The sequence below is a fragment of the Anser anser genome (assembly GCF_964211835.1).
Source record: "Anser anser genome assembly, chromosome: 3".
Classification (NCBI taxonomy): Eukaryota; Metazoa; Chordata; class Aves; order Anseriformes; family Anatidae; genus Anser; species Anser anser.
In genome coordinates, this window is record NC_139722.1 from 106,288,250 (window position 1) to 106,304,788 (window position 16,539).

The window sequence follows — 16,539 nt, forward strand, 5'->3', positions numbered from 1 at the left end:
ACAAAACTGTCATTAAATTAAAGCCTCTATTCAATGAAAAGAAAATAAAGGAAAAAAAAACTGTAATAAATACATGCAGCGTTAGAAAGTACCAGTTAAAACATTCTGTTGTCTTGAATAAATGATGTGTTGCCCAAGTTCTGTGTTGAGGTCAGAAGGGTTCTGTCCAAAATTATCTTGGACAGTTCTTTGCACAAAAAATAAAAATAAACAAATAAATCAAGACAAAAGAGACAAATGATACAACCCGGAACACTGTATAGAAAAGAAACTGGGGATTTCTATCTACCTTTTCTTACAGTGCAAGAACAAGAACATATTCAACACAACACAGAGGCAATCAATCTGAACCTGATAAAATGAAATACCTCTTGTTCAAGCCACCTCTGAGAACAAGCATTTAGAAATATAATAAGAACATCTACAGTTATTAGGGGAAATAATAGCAGGGAAATATAAACTGTCATACTCCTGATCATTTCTCACGCAATTACTAATGAGGTTAAGAAGAAGTTTTTCCTATGGGTAAGATATTTCATAACTGCCCATTTCAAGCTTCCCTTCACCTCACTGATGGAAATACACAGAGAGAATAAGAAGATGTGACACTGAAACATGTGGCTAAGGATATATAGATGACAAAGAGCCATTCTTGATTTCCTGTTTGATATATATTCCAACAAGGATATACAAATCATTTTGCTCAATGTGAAATAACATTTTTAGATGTTTGTTTGCACGAGTATAGGAGACTATAAGACTGTAGGTCTCTACCTACAGTACCTCAAAGTTTTACCTCATCAGTTTAAGTCTGAACATGTGAGTATTGTATTTCTAAACATTATGGCCAAAGCTTAAACAATGTTGTTTATCATTATTCTTCTAACTGAAGTTTTAAAGCAAAGCACATTACACTAATAGGCTTTTCTTTGTCACGCTTCAAGATTATTAATGAACAAATGCTTTCAGCATTTCTGTGGGGTAGGAAAGTGATACAGGAAAACATTCATTAGTATGTGAAATACAGCAAAGAAAAGCCTGTTATAATAATATTACATTTTACAGGTGGAAGACTGAAGCATAATAGAATGAAATAACTTGCTAAAGGTAATCAAAATGGCTATAGACAACAGCTGTATTATGTTACAGTTCAATGCCATAATCACAAAAATCACCTTTCCTTATAGTTGGGAAGATTTATAACTGGGGAAGGCCACTCTGTAAATCTATAAGGCTGCCAAAGTAAGCTGGCAGATTTGGAAATGATAGTTTAAACAAAAAATGTTTTCTAGTTGTCCATTCTTTCTGACAAGTAGAAAAACTGATATAACAAAAGTCAGCTGCAAACATCTTGAATTTCTAATGTCCATTTCCTTCCCCCAAAAGACAACCATTTAAGTCTGAAAATCAATATCTATTTAAAAATCAACCTCTGCTTGTGTTTTTTTTCTAAAGTACAAAGAAAAAAGAAACAATCAGGTAACCAACTAATAAAGCCTGCACATAAAAAGTTAACTCTGTACTTTAAAAACCACTTATAATAATAAAAAGTACGAAAAAGTGCAGTGCATCTAACAAACAATTTCAATTTTGTCAGCAAAATCAGCATCATATATTTTTCCTTCTGCCATAACAATGGAGATGATGCTATACTTGTATTACCTGCAGCAGGAATACCGAACACTTATGAACTGAGCAGTGGGGAATTTTACGCAAGTACCATTAAACAGAAAGCATCATATGCATACCTAATAGTCATAGCAGTAAATGATTTTCTTTAATATCTACTGGTCTAACTGGAATTTTGTGTAAGGGAGCTTTGGTACATGCATGTATGTGTAAGTCTGTGACCCTTGTAACTTAACGCCAATTGAGGTGAAATGACCAGAGAGAATTATAGAATGACTGCAGTGTCTCTAATTATTCTTTATATGGGATAGTATAGTTAGAGTTTACATCAATTAACTATATTTTCTTTGTTCAGTTTGCACTGCATTCGAAATTACCAGAAAATAACTACAGGAACATCATATGCTTTAAGTACATTAACGTGTGAAAGATACTTTCTTCAGTTACTTATAAAAGGGAGGTCAAAACTGTCTTTGTAAAGTGACACAAATTCCAGTGTTATCTATGGACAGAGTAGTCATGCTTCTACAAGAACAAAGGGATGTTCTTGACTGATAAAAGTGTATGTACATTATGGATAAAGAAATGTGCATCTCCTTATGTAAGTGTGAATACTGCATACCAAGAAAGACCTCATTCATGTCTCTGAGTGAAATTATTTATGTTTCAAAGTCAATACTAGACATAATACTGATTTTGTTCTAGACAATAAAATAAGTATCATTATTTGAATAAGAAGAGAAGGGATAAGATCATGTGAAAATTGTTTTCTTCATAAACATGTGTCAGGAATAATTCCAGTTTAAGTATCAATTAATAGATGTGCCACAACCTCCCTCTATTCTCTGCTTTCTCCCAAACACCTTCTCCCCTCTGCCCCCCCCCCCCCCCCAAATAAAGACAAATGAACAAAAGGGACTGAGATGGTAGTGACTAAACTACACATAAAAGTCATTAGACTGCTTAACACAAATTAAAATGGGATTAAGAATTCACTGAAACAGTAGAGAATATAAAGAATACATAAGTTACAGAAATATTATGGGCCAGCTACCAGACTGCTTTCTCCAGAAGTGCTCTGACTGACAGTAACTTGCATGAACAGAAAGAAGGATTTAGACCTAAGGGTCTCATGCAGCCAAGGGGTATAGAAAAATAATGCAAGATGGAGTAATATTTTTTATTTATTGCACATTATATATTCTTCATGCTTTTTAATTTGGATGTGAAGATTTAAAATAAAACAGTTTTCCTAAGCGAATTGCAATTGTTGTTAGCTCTGTGGCTAATTTCCAGGACACGGTTCCAACAATTCTCATTAATCGAGGAGTTAAAAGTCAGTGGAAAATCCCTTATTTACAGTGAGTGACTAATAGGGTAAGATCCAACTGGTATTGTCATAATACAAGATTGGATTAGAATGTCTCAGGGGAGAGTTTTTCAAATTCCTTTAAGAAGTGATAATCTAGTTGTCAGAGATTGAAAATAAATAAATAAATTAAATAGCTGGTGCACAAATGGAAGGCCAAGCAGGATTTTTTTTTGATTCTATCTTATTTTCTTTGTGTAGTTTCAGAGCATTTCAGATTCATTCTGTGGCTGTGGCTCTATGACTTTAAATGCAGTCCATTGTAATACATGGCTTCTTAAAAAGTTGGACATCTGTTCACGTTTCAGAAAAAAGGATGATAGGAAAAGCTTACAATTAATGTGGCGGTATAAAAAATGGATAAAAATCACATTTTCTAAAGCTACAAGTCACTACACAAAGTGTTTTCTGATAATCATTCATGGTTGTGGCCCCTGCAGGAATAAATCTTACATCAGTCAGGTCTCTTAGCAAAAAATAAGGAGTGCAGGATTTGTCTCTTAGCCAAGGGAGTTGAAAATATCACCAATCTGCCACCCTGTCTGAGAAAGGAAATGCTGAATATTTCAAGAAAGCTCCTGGCCAAATCAAAAAATTATGCTCTAGTCATGGCTTACATACAGGTGAAATGCTGTAGCTGTGGATAAATAGCAAGCTGCCTCAAAGGTTACAACCACAGGTTCAGTAGTGGTACCAGAAATTACAGTTGTGCTCTTCGCATGCTACATTGCTAAAATAAATAAATAAATTGCAAGTGAATAAACCATACAAGAAACTTATTTTTTGATTATTCAATTTTTGCATGACTGGGTGTAAATACATACTATCTTGTTCAGTTTTTATGTATGAAGCCTGTTAAACCTGCCAGTACCAGAGAAATGCGATCTAAAAATTAAATCGCCAATCTGAATTGTGCATTCATTAACAGTATAATGGATCCTGCATATTTTCTCCGAGAACTCCACCAGCTTTCTTTTAAAGCATAGCACCCTACAGCTACTCTGAATATAGTTTATTCCTTTCTTATTCAATACTATACTTTATCCCATGAGAATTGCAAGTAAATTCAAATTACACGATAGTTAAAAACTGGTAGTCCTAAATTATTATATATGAATTATAGACAGCATAACCACTTGTGACTACTGTTTAAATTATTTTTGGATTAGAACTTCAGCTATGTAATCAAAACTATTCTTATTTATTTGTACAGCTGGGGCACTTAATGACATCAGCCAGGCACCGTTATGTTTGGTGCTAAAAGGAGCAGGAAGGAAAAGGCTCTGCTCTGGGTTTACTGTTTAATTTAGGGGCAGATGCAACAAATGAGTGTGTGGGAGAAGAGCAGAGGAAGAGAAGGGTTGGGCAAGGATGCTGCTGTGTCCTTGTCCTATGTACGTGCTAGCAGTGATACAGGTTAGCAGTGTCCCTGACTAGCAGATTCCCCAAAATGACTCTCCAAAACAACAAGGTGGTCAGGAAGAAAGGAGACAGAGAACAGCCAGGCAAAAGCCTGGCCAAGGATATATTATGAACAGATGGTGCCTGAAGAGCATTGCCTGAAGAGGCTGTAGAGCTTCTTGGAGGAAACCGGACATACTTAGAGCAATGTGAGGAGGTGACGGCAGCCCAAACAGTGTGGGATGGAGCAGGCAGCACTGAAAGCCCAGTGGGGAAGGGATGGGAGCATGGACCATGGAAGCGAGAAATTAATGGTAAGACTAAGGGAGTAAAGAGGGACTAGGCGGTACAAGGGGATGGTCACGTAGCTGATATAAACTGAGCAACTATATGACGTTTAATAGGTAAATTAATTAATGACTGTTGACAAATGACTATCTGAAAACATACTTTCAGATGCAGGACTAGGAAATTAAACATCCAGTTCACCTTCTCTCCTTTTCCCCAGTTCTTGGTTACCGGCTTTGCTTGAATTACTTCATTTTTCCTCCTGAAAAAGTTTATTCAAACACTTGCTGTTTAGTTTGGTGAGAATCAGCTACCACTGACATTCAAATGCAGAGGTGTGCTTCAGCTTAGCAGAATGGTATGTAGCTAGAGCCACAGTACAAACAAGAGAAAAAACAACAGATATATGCCTCTATATTCTTAATGAGCTGTGGCAAACTTTTATTGAAAATATGGTTCACATAATATTTATAGAAGGGAGCTTGGAGAAGTCATTTTGTACTCATGCATTGGACATATTAATTTCTGAGGCAGTGAGGGAGGTTCCTAAAAAAAATCTCATATATATATATATACATATTCCCCCCCCCCCTTCCTCCCCCCCCCATTTTTTTCTTTAAAATGAAGGAATAAAATAACCTAAAGCAATGGCAGAAACCAACAGGGTATGAAAAATCACAAAAGAGTTCATGTGGAAAAAAATCAAATTTCATTTTTGGGAGTGAATTAGCTCCACAATTTTCTAGCCAAGGCTATGTAATTTAAATTTAATTTGCTGTGTATGGAGCAGATCTGCATGTCTGGTTGTTGAGACAGTTGTAGTAAGAAACTCAAATACTTCACATTAATCAGTAGTACTCTTCAGCTAGCTTCTCCCTAGTGTTAATAAACCCCCACTGCACGAGGCAATTTGCTGGGAAAGATACTACAGTGATCTAGGAACAATATCATCTCTTAGATGACGTGTCATTTGGAGAATTGCCTTTAAATTTGTATTTAACCTGCTATAGGTTAAACAAGTACATGTGCATCAGTTACTGCTCATCCACACACATCAAGGAAGTATTCTCTCAGTGCCATGCTGCTGAAAAAAAAAAAGTTATTTCCGGACTTGGACATTAAAATGCTAATATTTCTAATATTTTTTTGCAAGTTATGTGCTCGCAAAACTGCATTTTTATTTTTTTATTTTTTTTTTTTTTACGTGGACAGCTAGCCAGGCAGCACTCTGTATCAATTTAAAAAAATATATAAAAGTATTACTAATTAAAAAATAAATAAATAAAATTTGGCCTTTTGAGGTCATGTCCCTCACCTTCTGCACTATATGAATAATGTTAGTTTCACAGATGTAGATTAAATAAAAATGCATTCATTTTATTTATGAATGTCTCTTTTCTTATCCCCTTATAAGAACATACCAGGAGCTGCTGTCCAGAAAATTAAAGCAACTGGTTTTCTTCTCTGATTCTATCCTTATTAGACAACTACTGAAAATGTGAGCATCATCATTAATGATGGCCACCTCTGCCATATTTAAAGGACTTACAAGGAGATCCTTAACATTGCACTCACTACATAATAGCAAGAACTATTCTGGACTTCCCTTCTTCAAACAAGCTGATCCAGGATTAGCTATGGTTCTTGGAAGCATAACAAGTAGCAAGCACAGCAAGTGGTATGGAGTATGGGAGTTACCATTTCTGAGTTTTCAACAGGAGGATTTTTTTTAATTCTTCTTATTTTTTTTATAGATTCATTATTAGATCCAAGTCTTATGTTATGGCACAAGGTTTGGTATTTATAAAGAACACAACTGATGCTTACCATGAACTCTGGACTACTGCTTCAAAATAGTGATTGCTGTAATGAGGGTGAATTGTGCACTTTTCACATATGCCCAACATCAAGGCCAACTCATGTCATAAAAACCTGGTGGTATGTTTTGCATGAGAAGTAACATCAGCATCATACACACTTGCATTGCTAATGCCCTAAACGTGTTTTGCAGTGCCAGAAAAATTGGCCAGCATTTGACTTCTTTCCTGAAAACTGTATGACGTGGTCTTGCTCATGATTGATGCAGACTTACAGGTACAATAAAAAGACCAAACTGTCCCTATCCCTTGTGCCGGAGATATTGGAGGGGGGTGGTTGGCTGGGAATAATCAATGTATGAGCTCAGTACCATGTCTACATTGCAATCTTTTCTCCATCCTGCCCACTCCCTCACTTCAGGAGTGGGGTTGGTTACAAACAGACGCTCACTTTCCTCCGTGCCCTTGGGACCTGGGGGCTGACCCACAGCTCATTCTGCCCCCAAAACTCCAAGGGAGCTTTACAAGGTTGCAGAAAGGACTAACCCAGTGATTTCAAACTGGAGAAAGAAACACAGATGAAAAGATATGGTGCAGATTTCAACTTTATCCTTGAAAGTAGATATTGACATGCAACATGTCAGCAAACAAATCACTGGGACCTAATTTTATAATACCTCATATATTGTTTATACTATTCCACTTGTTGAAGCAGTCATGACTTGGATGAAGAATGGTTGAATGAATAGTCACATTACTGCTCTCTCATCCAACTTTTAGATTTGCAATGTTGTAATATTTGTGTTTCCAGAAATCATATTTTCTTGCTAATTTTAATTCTCCGATTACAAGTGCTTCTGTCACAGACCATACTGATGAGAAGCTGTGCTTCTCTTCAATATAACTTTTCATACATATTTCCCCTAGGTAACTGAAACAGCTTGAGAACAAGGGACAGGAATTCTATGAACTCTTTAAAAGTCACTTGGGCTTTCTTTCTCAGGTTCTCCTCAGGACATCCATGTTCTTCTCTCATAAACACCATACTTCATTACAAAACAATAACTGCAAAAATGAAGTTTGATTTTTTTTTGTTTAAATTTACACCAAATCTAGAATACATGGAACAGAATGTGATTGATGACATGCAAGTCTTTATTTTCTCTTAGGCAAGGAATTAATTTTGCCTCTGAGTTTAAGATAAATGTTTCTAGGCATTATGCTTGTATTTTCTGATACAATTTTGTTTTTAGTCTTCTCTTTTGCTGAAGTAAACATTTTGGTCTCCATTAATTCTGAACTCACAAAACACAGTGGAGACTTGTAGGTTCTTTTTTTTTTTTCTTTTTATCTTACAGACTATGTGCTTATGAAACTACAACATTGCTATAGCGATAGTAAACCCTTTCATTTGTATTCCAGTTAGTGAAAATTTACTAATCTCCCCAAACTCAGGCATAGCACTATTAGAGACTTTTAAAATGACTGTTTGAGATGTTGCTTGGGAAGTGGGGTTCCTTTTAATTGACCAGTCTATTGTCAATTGACTACTGTCTCCAACAATAGTGAATATTGTCAATATTGACTGTTGTCTCCAACATAGGCCCCCCCTTTTTTTCTTCCTTTTTTTTTTTTTTCTTCAATTGCAACTTAATCACATGGTATAAGACCATCCTTAGCCAAACTTAAATACACAGAAAAGCTTAGGACCACTTAGTACTAAAATCCTTCTCATACAGGAGAATTAGAAGGGTAATTATATTGAACTATGTTTCTTCTTATACAGTTACAGTACTGCCAGTTCTACTTACTGCAAGTATCCCTGACTATTAAGTTGTATCACATAAAAGTATTTTGTTCCATTGATATCCATGGGAATTTTATTATTGGTGTCGAAAGAGGAAGGGAAGAAAACTCCTTCACAAAAAATACTCTCTGTGAACTAACATAGTGTCTGTTCTTACTCACAGACTGAAAGAGCTTTCTTACTCTGTTTCAAAATGTATAGTACAAAATAGCATTTTATTTTATTTGTTTCTCAGAAATGTAGAAAACTGCATAAAGTATCAGACCACTCTTTGGCTGTTTAGGTAAACCAGACATCTTATCTTGCCCCAGAGACAAGACAGAGACAGTAAACAGATATCATGGGATCTTCTGTTTAACACTGGCCTACCCATAGCAAGTCCTATCAAGTTCACTTGAGCATGTCTTTGATTGAAAGCAAATTAGATTAGGTCAGTCAGAAGCAAGAAGGCATCTGCCATTAACCCTCTCTCAACCCTAGTTTTACTGTTCTTGAGGAATGATGTGCAACAGCACCACTGCAAACACTTTCCTTCCTTGATTTTTATAGTTCAGACTACAATTTAAAACTTTTGAGAGGTCAAGAAGACACTTGTTCCCTCCAAGACACTAGCTCTTTGTTTACATTTTATTCCCAAGTATCATTGGGTGGCACAGACTTACTCAAAGCAGGGAAAGGAAAATTGGCTTTCCACTAACCTCCATTTGAAATGCAGCCTTTTAAAATATTATGCAGTTTGTTTGTTCCACTACTAAAAACTGACTACATTTCCTTATCTTATTTTTTAATCTAAAAGCTCCAAAAATATTGGTAGGGCCAGGGACAGTACTGAGGAAACAGCTTAATGGTTTTGCAGGGCAGGCAAATGTCCTGTGGATCACCATTCTGTGAGTGAAACTTGTTAACACCAACAAGAGTCAGACATATGTGCACGGGAAGGAGACAATGCCTAATTGCTTTTCAGTTAAAATAAGTGCTTCATTAAAGCTACTGTTTTGGAGATAGAGTTAATTAGATAGTTTCTGAAAGTGTCCATTTGTCACACAGGTATTTGAGTTTGTTAATGATGCCTTGATTTCATAACTGTCTATCCAGCTGCACTGAAAACACACACAAGAAGCATGCTATAGAGAAGTAGCGACACTTTATGCCCGGAGCTGCTCCACATGACTGCTCTGGCAGCGGCCCACACTTCAGATGATATCATTTAGCCTTCAAGAACCTCTCTGCCATTAATTGCTTCCAGGCTTCAATTTTCTTAAATAAACACTTTCAACAGAAATCAGAGGATGTTTAAATCCATGTTTGGTATTTGAATAGGAAAAAATTCACTACTGTCACTACTTTAGTGCTATGAATTCAATATACATCACAGAATGGTACAATACCTACACTTATGACTCAATGTTTTCCATTTTGAATATCTTGTTTGCATTTTTATTTATTTTAAAATCAAACTAGCTATTTAAAGCTATGTTCCAACCCCACATGTACATTTTAAGTCTGTGTGTATGAAAGCATAAGTTTACATGTATTCATATGTACTTTCGAATGAAACAGCTCCATAACTTCTCAGACAGGTTTAAGTTAAATAATAATAATAACTGCAGTTCACGCATGAGGTGATTTGGGTTTGGGACCTAAAAGTATGGAATTGTTTCACAGTGTATATATTGGTTTGCCATAAAATCAGTTTTCCAGTACTGAAGAGAAAAACTGAGAACTGGGAGACTGTCTCTCCTGTGCTCTCTATACTGGTGCTGACAGCATACCAGAATTTGGACAGGGAGCAGGACTGGCCCAGAACTGAACAGAAAGGAGAGAGAAATCAGGCTGGGAATGATGGTAAGATGGGATGCTGCGATGAAGAGCCACAAGTGTGCGAAAGATAACTGGAACACATTACTGGAGGATTTGGGAAGAGAAATGAAACACTGTGCTTGACGGTATTGGTTTTACGTGGCAAGGCTTTGGAATCAGGGCTTCAGGGGTGGCCTCTTTGGACCCCGTGGTATGGAGCCATGTGGGAGCAGTTCTTGAAGGGCTGCTGTCTGTGGGCAGCCCCCGCAGGCTCAGACTGGGAAGGATGGCATCCCACGGGAGGGACCCCACGTGGAGCAGGGGCAGAGAGGGACCGTGAAGGGGTGGTAGAGAGGAAGTGTCATGGACTGACCGCAGCCCCCATTCCCTGTTCCCCTGTGCCAGCTGGGAGGAGGAAGTGGAAGACGGTGGATGGGGAGAAAGTGTTTTTAGTGTTTTTGTTTGTTTGTTTTGTTTCTCACTTCTCTAGCTTGTTAGTAATAGGTAATAAACTTTAGTACTCTCCCTACGCTAAGTCTGTTTTGCCCATGAAGATAATTGTTGAGTGATCTCCCTGTCCTTATCTCAACCCTTGAGCCCTTTTCATTGCATTTCTCCCCCTTTCCCTTTGAGGAGGGGAAGTGAGAGAGTGGTTGTGGTGGAGCTCAGCTGCCCAGCTAGGTAAAACCACCACACTGATGTACAGTTAAAAGATGGGAACCATTACAAAGGGAAGAGAGGCTAGTGAGGACAAAGAATTAGGGCAAATCGGTGTAGTGACCCATGCAGAGCTAAAGAGAACAATGGGCATGGTGAAGCTTGGGATGAGGACAAAGGATGCTAGACAAGACACTGGCAGGAACAGTTTGGAATTTGCAGCCATCAGAAAAAGGCTCCAAGATTTCAGCTTTCCATACATTGTCAGTAGCTATCTGCTAACCACTCTAGCAAAGATTTCAGCTTTCCTACACAAGCCTGGTCCATGAGGATTCCTCCTCTTAAAGGACATATGCCTACTGCTTCTACTAATCATGGTTATCTTGGCCTCAGAGATCTGCATGGTGGATCAACACGTTCCAGCTGTGCCAGCTGCCTGCTCAGGGCTTTCTATTTGGTAGTGCATAATGGAATATGTCTCTATAGATTGTTTTTAAAGCAACTGAAAAAATGATATGCATGGCATTTGATTTGGAGTGTTTTAAGGTAACATCCAGCAATTAGGGAATGCCAGAACTCTAGTTTGATGTGAAACCTTAATTCACATGCCTTGTGCCTGCACAGATTAATAACAACATATTTGAATGTCAGCTGGTGTAAAGATGCACAGTTCCAGGGAAACAAAATGTTCACACTTCAGTTGTGTATTTGGCCCATCATTTAAAACTGAAAGCCCAAACTCATATAGAATTATCCTAAGCTTGAATCTGCTTAATCACTGTTCTGACTGCAATATGGCACGCTTCTGAGACACATTCTAAAGAAATTTTGGTTGTGAGATAATCCAAAAAGCCTAAATTAGAATGATTAAGTCTCATAAAGTGATATTTCACCTTCATTACTACATTATGAGCAATTAGTCCAAAATATGGCAGAGACTTTAAAACAGAGTGCAAAGCAGAAAATTAACCAGTCATGCACACCTGTTACTCAGCGTAACATTATGTTTTGACAAGGTTTTTCCATTGTCTAGGAAGAGCTTAGAACTCACCTTCTTTTTTTTTTTTTTTTACAAGACCATACAATTTTATTGTTGAAATGCAATAAAGAAGTAAGGAACTTTCATTTGATTGGAGAGCAAACAAAGATATTTTAAGGGTCCTCTTTAAAACTGAAAATGATGTTGCAAGACCCAGGCTCAAACTTATATGGGAGTCTAGCAGAAGGTCTTGTTGGTGCAACCAAGACTTTCAGTTGGTTCCCTAAATAGGCATACTATGTCAGCAAAGGCTATAATTAAACTCCCAAAGTCCATCAGTCTTGTCTACATAGAAATGTTATTGTGATATTAAATGAAGTTAATTAAAGCTGGTGTAAATCCCAGGTGGACAACTTTATGCTGGGAAAAAAAAAAAAAAAAGACAGATGTGTTCTGTGTAGCTTTGGAGGGCATTGTAGGCTATCTCCAGCCAGCCCATGGTTTTACTTAGTGTGTCAATAATTGAAGCAGTCAGACTGCACTGGTTCATCTCTACTTGACAGCAGCATGAAGGGTGAGACCGTTTAGGGAGGCAAACCCTTACACCTGCACTGACATGCTCCATGTGCCTGACTGCAGCAATCTCCACTACACCTCAATTCTTCAGATTTCATTCTCTCCCCTGTAACAGCCATGTTCTGCTGTCAGAAGAGCAAACTGCACCACCAAAACAAAACAGGCCAACTCATGAGAAATTTTAAATTAAACATGACTATTTCAGTCTTTCTCCCATTTGTTCAACATCTGTCACCCAGGCAGTTTGTCACTGCCAGCACTCCTTGAGTTCCTTGTGTTGGACAGCCATTGAAGAGCCATGTTCAAGTCTCTTAAGCTTGTATTTGTCTGCATAAGCTTCAGTACTGTCTCCCTCCTTTGACTGTATGGCATAGTACTTCAGCACAGGAAGGTTTGTTCTTTCTCCCCCTGCCCTCCCCCCCTTTTTTTAACACCTTTACAAAAGTATGTGGATTCCCCAGATTTCTTAAATTCAGATATAGCTGTAAAACAGCCTTCACACATTGCCTATCACTGATTTCTCACATCTTTAGTATTCTCTGACCTTACATCAGGAAACCAGTCTCCTCTTCTTCCGCTGTTCTTCCTGTTTCTCCTTTGGAGCATGGAACCTCCCTCTTTCCCTAATATCATGCAAAATCCTTATTTATTTATTAATGTCTTCCTGCTGAAAGACTTCTAATTACCCTGCTCAGATGATTGAAGGCTTCTGTTGACCTCAGTGCCCTACCTTTTGCAGTCTACATTCAGACTTCACTGCATCATTCTATGACCCAGAGTAAAATTATTTCATCTGTTGCTCTCTTTTTATCATAATGATAATGGAGTGATACTCTTCACTTTTATTACCAACATACCTGGAATCTTAATATTCATAATAAACTTCAACAGAGAGGAACAGATTTTGAGCTATATGAGAGGAGTGCAGGAGCTGCTAGCAAAACACCATTCAACTGCTACAAAGCAGAAAAAATACTGCTCAGACACATATAAATGTTTTACACTATGACACCAAACAGGAAAGTAGTCTTTGGCTGCTTGTGATATACCTATTGCCATACAGGGCAACTCTTGCTATTTTTTTCCCCCCAAAAGCACAAGGCAGGAATTGGATGACAGAATCGGGCCCCAAAATGTAACGTAAACTCAAGTTGTATTATTAGGCTCCCTCAAGAAACATGATTGGTATTAAACACTGTCTTTCAGTGCTTTGAGTCAAAGAGTTCCTAATAAGCAGAGACAACCTACACCACAATATGCAGACATTTTAAATAAGAGAAATAACAGCTCCGAAACATTATTTTGATTTTTACAGAACACTAATGTAACATCCAAGCACTCTAACAAATAGAAGGAAAAGCTCTGTAAGTTAGGTGAGACTGCCCATAGAGAATTTCTTCACCTGATCACAGCAATTTGCAGAGATTAATTGTATGGAAGGAGCCATGCAATGCTGAATTTCATGATAAATGGACATTATGACAGCAAAAGATTTCCCCTAATGTTCCACTTGCTTTTCAACATTTGAAATTTAATTACTTGGAAAAAAAAAATGCAAAAGCCATCAATACCCCAGCTATGACACAGTATTTTCAACTTGAGAAGACATTTTTGTTCACCATAAAGGAAACTTCAGGTGTGAACCCATGGGAGGCAGATCTCAGACACTATGACAATGTTGCTATAGCAATTATTTGTGGCAACGTTCATCAGTCGCATTTTAGGTCTCAAGCATACTGCTCAGTTCATGCACGTTGTTCATAATCAGAATATAAACTGCTTGATGCTTATTGTACCCTAATAAGATTTGTAAATTACTTGTGATGCACTTCCAATAACTAGGAATGGAAGAATAGTTTTTGTTAGCAATATTTAATCATGTTTAGGAAAAAAAAAAATATATCCATGCATTTGATTAGATATTTCAACTGCTGTTTTCCATGAAGTCAAGGATATATAAACATATTCTGAAAGCAATCAATTATATTTACTGAATTATTGTGCATAATACATTATTCAAATGGGGTCCGGTTTGAGTAACAACTATTTAAGATCAGGTTAACTTTTAGAAGAAAATGAAAAACGTAGATCAAGATAAAATTTTATAACCATTCAGCATAAGTGAGGGGTGTGAAAATGCAATGTTCAATTATTCTCAAAAGCCCAAGCAGCTGATAAAGCAGAAATTACTGAATCAACCTTGCATGTATTTTGTCCACTTAATAATACTTCACTGCTCAGCTAAACTAAATTTCCTGGCTGTGTTCATTAAAAATAAATGCAATTGTACAATGCTTGTGATATTAATGGGCAGATTCAGTCCCCAAATCAAAACCTCAGAGCCAAACCATCCCAGATTATGGGAGGGTTTACGCTTGAAGCAAGCTCAATCTAGCAAAACAATCTATGAACATAAAACTCATAGACAATGGAAAAAACACCTCTCCGAAACAGACCTTCAGGAGTGCTCAAATCTTGGATTCGGACAGCTAGAAGCACTTTCTTCTACCTACTGTTCTTTAATCCCCAATTAATTTTATTAATTGATCTTACACTTTTAAAAGTGCTTCAGCAGCCAGAATAGAATGGGTCCTAGGAGTGCATAATGCTTAATTTCACAACAAAATCTTTGGTAATGAAACATCCATCATGGTAAACAGTGCCCTACATAAAATGAAGCCAATGGGGACCTAGCTGTGCTTACCAGGATGACAAAACTTCTCACTAAACTCTGTTAGATACACCATGAGACAGTTTCTTTGTATTTCCTTCCCAGTAGCTGCAGGCTATCGACTTAATATACACATATTTCAGCATGTCTTAATATTTTGCTTCAGTGTAATGAAACTGTTGCAACCACCCTCCTTTGTTCTCTCCAGCCGTCTCCTACAGCAGTGTCTGAATTAAAGAAGCAGTTATAAAATAGCTCCTTACACAAATTACACTCAGATATTTTTGGGGGATGAAAATCACAGAAAAAAAAAAGACTGTATAATTTAGGGCTCTCAGAGCAAGACTATCATTTCTCTTTGTCTGTTTGGCTTAAAATAAAATCCACAAGCTCCTATGACATTGAAGTCATACTTCTTAACTCGCTCTATCAAGGTGTGGAGCAGGCTAGCCACTCCCTGTAGATTTTTAGTGGTAACACAGCAAAGTCATTTTCAAAAATGCATTTGACACATGTTAATGCTCAGTTTGGAAGGACCTGCTTTGTTTTCAGTGCATACAAGCTGCCCTGTCAGCCCTGGCCTTTATTTATTTTATTTTTTTCAAACTCCAAGCAATTAAACAGGTGGTAGCTAACATTAATAATTAGCAGTTGTGTATAGAACTGCTCTTTAGTTTCTCTGATTTTCCACATTAAAAATGGATGAGAGAAAGCTGAGGTTGATGTTTAAAAGTACAGGGCTCTTGATAAGGGACAGGCATACGGATGTCTACACAGTCCCAGGGGCTTTATCGACTGGGGAAGAGGTGCCTAGGAAACTCGTCTGTAACTCCCATCCCATAATACAGGGGTCACCCTGACACAGTAAAAGAATAACATTCTCCCAGGTTATGCTGCACCCTGAGACTCAGTTCTCTTTCTGTCTGAACTTGAATCCACCTGACATGGCTGTTCTGCAGTCTTGAAACTCAGCTCTTGCCTTATTAGCCATAATACCATGCAACTGTAATGCCATAACCCCAAGCAAAACCCTCTCCTATCCTAGCATTTACCTGTAAACACACAAAAATATTCAAATGCCCCAAGTCCTGGCTTTTAAAAACAACACAGAATGAAGAAAATCCTTATTTTCCAGAGCAGCAATGAGAAATACATGTTCTCCATTATGCGGCTGCTACTTGCCTTATTCATAGAGTTTTTATTGCTGCGAAAACAAGCGAAATGACAGCCTTCCCTGCAGTAAATCCCTTTTTGGACCTGGATTTATTTTGGTAGAAACGATCACCTTGGTGCACATAGCTCCACACTTAAAGCTTTCTGCAATGGCTTCCAATTAAAACAGCAGGACAGAGAGCAAATGGCCCATTTCCTTCCCTTAAAACCTGCTGCACCCACGGCTCTGTTTTGATTGAACAACTTTACCATGTCTTTACATGTTTCTTAGAAAGCACCTCGAGTAAAAGGTGGGCGCTAATGGAGAATGAACAGAGTGGTGGCTAGTAGTTTCCAGCTCAATCAGAGACGAATTAGTAGTTTGCTTCCCAA

The 16,539-nt window shown here is 37.6% G+C and overlaps 1 protein-coding gene across 33 annotated transcripts in view; it reads right to left on the bottom strand.

Annotated features, from left to right (window-relative positions):
• NRXN1 (neurexin 1) overlaps positions 1–16,539 on the bottom strand; it is a 725,995-nt gene that overhangs the window by 19,878 nt on the left and 689,578 nt on the right. The gene's annotated exons all lie outside the window — the stretch shown is intronic.